Source organism: Euprymna scolopes, chromosome 46, assembly GCF_053919585.1.
Source record: "Euprymna scolopes isolate OS-2025 chromosome 46, ASM5391958v1, whole genome shotgun sequence".
NCBI classification, from domain to species: Eukaryota; Metazoa; Mollusca; class Cephalopoda; order Sepiida; family Sepiolidae; genus Euprymna; species Euprymna scolopes.
Window position 1 is genome coordinate 86,790,861 of NC_136527.1, and position 6,000 is coordinate 86,796,860.

Below are 6,000 nucleotides of genomic sequence, written 5' to 3' on the forward strand. Positions count from 1 at the left end.
GAGGGGATAGGAATCCCTGCCCACAGAGGGGAGCAGAAACGAAGCACCCGCCCTACCCCACGTCACCCTACCCACTAACTTACCCCAACGGAAGCGAGAAAGAGAGCCCTGTCTGCTCGATCCACTGGGAGAGCAGCGAAGATAGATAAAGTTTGGGCCTGGCAGGTCAGTGCTGCTCAGGCAATTAAGTGTGGAGAAATTAGACCATCCCCTGTCTCTAGAGGGAAGAGACCGGAACGAAGAAAAAACGCATGCAAAAAACCAGCAAAAGCAGGTCTCAATTACCAGCTAGTGGTGTTGGTCCCGAGATTCCAGTCTCCCAAAAAAGGGGATCGGTTTCCGGGTCCAAGCTCCCAACTACCCACTAACTTACCCCAACGGAAGCGAGAAAGAGAGCCCTGTCTGCTCGATCCACTGGGAGAGCAGCGAAGATAGACAAAGTTTGGGCCTGGCAGGTCAGTGCTGCTCAGGCAATTAAGTGTGGAGAAATTAGACCATCCCCTGTCTCTAGAGGGAAGAGACCGGAACGAAGAAAAAACGCATGCAAAAAAACAACAAAAGCAGGTCTCAACTACCAGCTAGTGGTGTTGGTCCCGAGATTCCAGTCTCCCAAAAAAGGGGATCGGTTTCCGGGTCCAAGCTCCCACAAATGTGGAGTCGGTCCTTGCTAACGAAGATTAGTATGAAAACACCTTAACCTATCCAGAAAGCCCGGTGGCGGACAGTTTCGTAACTGAGAGAACAGATACTACACTTTGATCTTGTCACGAGGGCCGAGAAAGTCGTGTAAAATTCAATACATAAAATCAACAGGTTTAATTTCTATGAATCGTCATTCGCGTATCGGTGCGAAGTCAAGTGTCGGCGTTAGAAAGCCGTTCTTAACATGGAGAGATTGGGATACGGCCATTCCGAAAGTCGTTCTTAAAATGGAGAGAGGAGGAGGGCGTTTTGTAACCATTCCGTACAAGCATCTAACAATTTAATAACAACCATCAAATGTTAAATAAAAATAAGATCAATAAAAAAATAAATAAAAATAAAAAAACATCAAATCAAATAAAAACAACGATCAATGTGTCATATCTGTTAACGAAAATATTTTTTTTAATTATTAGCAAATAATTCAAAGTGTAGTATCTGTTTTATTATTATTAATGACAGTTTAAAGGCTCCAAAATCACTTTCGAATTCAACATCAACTGTCGCATTAACTCGCATTCCTACAATTCTGAAATCTCGTCCCAATAGTGTAGAAGCGCCCATTTCAACCTAATAACATGGATTTCAATATCTAATAAAAAACATGTACTAATTTTTATACAAATACAGAAAAAAGAAACGGTTACTACGTTTAGCCAGAAAGACATAATTAGTAATTATGCATTTATGTTACCGTGTTTTTGTATTTCCTTTTTTGTTTTGTTTTTTTCGTTTTTTCATTTGAAATTCAAGTTTCACGACAACTTGATTACAATGTTAGAATACAAAGAATAGATTTCTAAATAATACCGTTTTTATTTCGGCACGGTAGCATAACTGCATATACTTTTGCAGGTTTTTGTTTTTTTCCTATTATAATCATACGTATATTTTGTGTCTATGACGTAACTGTTCCTTAGTTCGTCTTTATCAATGTTACAGCATATTCCAAATATCACATCCATCTGTAGAGTGGTTTATTTAAGTGATATTCATTAACAAATATAGGGTTTGTATTACTGTACACATAGATATAAATTATACTGAAAATTATATATAAAGAACGAAATGTGTAGTGTCTGTTCATTTTTTTTTTCGTTTAATAACACGAGGTAATTATAATAACTTAAATAAAATATCATTTTTTTTTTATTATTCACTTTAAACATTAAAAAAAAAACAAGATTATTATTTTACATAAAAGAAATGCTGAAATAAAATCACAAATTATACCAAAAATTACTTACTTTTCTTCTAGTGAAAACTCCCAGTAAAAATACATGTGTCTCTAACCACGACGTTTCGTGAAATGGCGGAATTTGCCATTTCACGATATTTCTTCCCGCGTTTATTTCATGTGAGCAGCACGAGAGAGAGAGAGAGAGAGAGAGAGAGAGAGGGGGGGGATAGAGAGAGAGAGAGAGAGAGAGAGGGGGAGAGAGAGAGAGAGAGAGAGTCAGAAAGAGAGAGAGGGGGGAGAGAAAGACGGAAAATAATGAAATTATGAAAGTAATAAAACAATAAAACTTCCACCCACACACCCACACACTCCGCACGTGTTTGCACTCTTGCCCGGGTCAAACGGAAATTAAATGAAATGTCGTCAAAGTTTTGTTTCTGTCATGACGTGGCGAAGGGTGGGGGTATGAAGCGAATTTGAAATTTAACGAATTTTATTTCAACGCGCCAATTCCTCCCCCTCCCACCGCCTCCCTCTTTCGGATCGTAAAAATAACTGTTTTTTTTGTTTGTTATTAAATTGTATTTTTTTTAAGAAATCGTTACCTTAAAAGTTCAGAAAGCCATTCTTAATGTAGAGAGGATCATGTTAACTATTCTGTCCAATAATTTAATAAGCAGAAGATCTGATAAAAATTCAATTTAACTTGTATTAACACTTTCAATCTCTCCATGATAAGAACGGCTTTCTGAAAAAAAAACACCTCACAATCTGGAAAGCCGTTCTTACCATGGAGAGATTGGGCTCCCCCCAATTCCGAAAGTCGTTCTTAAAATGGGGAGAGGAAGGCGTTTTGTAACTATTCCGTACAGTCACCTAACTATTTAATAAAAAAAAACATCGGGTTTGTATTACTGTACACATAGATTCGAAAAAGTTGTCAAAAAACAAATATATAACAAATAAATGTTATCAAAAGGCAAGATAAGTTACTTTTCTACCAAACTGGATATAATTTTTGTGTTTTTATTCAAGGTAACATGTTTATTCAGCTCGAAAAACATAGTGTTTACCGATGTATTGGAACATTCAAAATGGCGTCTGATTCTCTCTTTAACACGGTAAGTTTGGGAAAAGGTGTTATAAATAAAAAACTATACACAATACTACTAAAAACCCGCCGAATATATGTCCACCTATGTCACGGTAACATATATTGATCGAGTTTGTACAGTATTTTATCTGGGTTTTTATTTATAACACCTTTTCCCAAACTTACGGCTGAATAAACATGTTATATTGAATAAAAACACGAAAAATATATCCAGTTGGGTAGAAAAGTAACTTATCTTGCCTTTGATAACATTTATTTGTTATATATTTGTTTTTATTACAACTTTTTCGAATCTATGTGTACAGTAATACAACACCAAAACATTAAATGTTAAATGAAAATAAGATCAATAAAAAATAAATAAATATAAAATACATCAAATTAAATAAAATAAACGATCAATGTGTAGTATCTGTTAACGAAAATATTTTTTTATATACACGTTGACTTGCCTTGGTCTATAGAATCTAACTCTCATTCAGGTATGCTGAAAACGAATATCGCAAGGAAAATTAGCTGAGACAAATAGTTTTCGAGGATGGTGACAATTGGTATGAAGGGTTACCCCTACATTGACCAAGGTCTTATATGTGGGGTCGGCCCCACATACGGTCTTTGCTGGCAGTATCTGCCGGAACAGATGGTATTTATTTGCTCCCCCACCAAGCAAATTAGGCACAAGGCCAATTTTTAATGTGAGGAGTGAAGAGAGGGGGAAGGGAAAAAGGGGACCAGCTCCCGAGAGGTGGGAAATGGGAGCTGGTTAATGGTCAGGCATGTGGGGTTTCCCCCACATCTGGTCTTTGCTAGTCATAGCTCGTCATAGCCTGCAGTATCTGCCGGAACATCTTGTCACGAGGGCCGGCAAAGTCGTAAAATTCAATACATAAAATCAACAGCTTTCATTTCTATGTATCGTCATTCGCGTATCGGTGCGAAGTCGAGTGTCGGGGTTCTTGTCTCATTGAAGGGGAAGTAAGTTTTTTAACACAGTTGCGTTGGAAATGCATTTCTGCACGTGCATGGCTGGACGATAAGAATAACATTACAAATAAAAGCAATAATTATTATCTTCAAGTCTCTTCTTAAAGGGGCTTTTCGGCTGGCTACGAAGTTACAACTAGCTAATCGACACTCGACACTGTCAATGAGTTATGCGAAACAGACGGACTGTTCCGCTGTATCACAGTTATTAAGTGTGGTTAGACTGAAACTCATCAAAGCCAGTAATCTAAGTTTCAACTAGGTAATAGACATTCGGCACTTTCAATGAGTTATGCGATCACCGCCACTTGTCCAAAAACGGACTGTTCCGCTGTATCACAGTTATTAAGGGTGGTTAGAGTGTAACTCATCAGAGCCAGTAACCTAACTTACAACTAGCTAGTCAACATTCGACACTGTCATTGAGTTATGCGATACACTGCTAATTGTCCAGAGACGGACTGTTCTACTGTATCACAGTTGTAAAGGGTGGTTAGACTAAAACTCATAAGAGTCAGTAATCTAATTAACAACTATCTTATCGACAGTAGACACTTTCACTGAGTTTACGTGTGTGTGTGTGTCTTTTTGTGTGTCTTTTGTGTGTGTGTCTGCTTCGTTGACATTCAGACTGTCCATTTTAAAATCGTTCGGGTATGCTGAAAACGAATATCGCAAGGAAAATTAGCAGAGATAAATAGTTTGGGAGCTAGTAATGCGTGTATTTTGAAATGTAAATCACTGGCGACCATGTTTGAACAGGCGGCATATGAAAAGGGCCAACCCTCAATTTGATCAGGTATGCTGAAAACGAATATCGAAAGGAAAAATAGCAGTGACAGACAGACTACTAGTTTTGGAGCTAGTTTTATTAATGCGTGTATTTTGAAATGTAAATCACTGGCGACCATGTTTGAACAGTTTGAACAGGCGGCGTATGAAAGGGGCCAACCCTCAGTTTGGCTCAGGTATGCTGAAAACGACTATCGCAGCAGAACTTAAAACACTTGTTCAGGTAGGTAGAAGAGTAACTTATCTTGCCTTTGGTAACATTTACATATTATATATTTGTTTTGTATTTTTTGTTTCAACTTTTACGCTTTGCTGTCTTAACTCCGAAGGATTAACCTTAGAATTTCCACAGGTCTCATTAGTTAAAACGAATTATTTCGCAGTTCAAATTGGCGTGAAATAAACAAATCTGACTGACACAGGGTTTGCCATTTCCGGTTGTCGCCGCCGACAACGCTCTTATATTTACAATCGAAAGCGTCGCCAAGATCGTTCGTCGCTGTGTCTGTGTGTGTAGGAGTGGGGGCAAAGTTGTAACATTCAATAAAATCAACAGCTTTAATTTCTATGAATCGTCATTCGCGTATCGGTGCGAAGTCGAGTGTCGGCGTTCTTGTCTCGTTGAAGGAGAAGTAAGTTTTATAAAACAGTTGAGTTGGAAATAGATTTCTGCACGTACATGGCTGGACGATAAAAATAACAATAATAACAACAATAATTATTATCTTCAAGTCTCTTCTTAAAGGGACTTTTCGGCTACGAAGTTACAACTAGCTAATCGACACTCACACTGTCAATGAGTTATGCGAAACAGACGGACTGTTCCGCTGTATCAAAGTTATTAAGTGTGGTTAGACTTAAACTCATCAAAGCCAGTAATCTAAGTTTCAACTAGCTAATAGACATTCGGCACTTTCAATGAGTTATGCGATCACCGCCACTTGTCCAAAAACGGACTCTTCCGCTGTATCACAGTTATTAAGGGTGGTTAGAGTGTAACTCATCAGAGCCAGTAACCTAACTAACAACTTTTTTTTTTTTTTTTTTTTTTTTTTTTTTTACAAAGGCATCACCACATTATCAAGGCCCAGAGGCCACTCAAGGATAAGGGTTAAAGAGTGTACAGTAGAAGTTGGTCAATATAGTAATCATTAGTAATGAAAATTTGGTAAATTTAATAACTTATATGGAACGGCTCATCAAGAACTTATTTACTTTAGACTTGAAC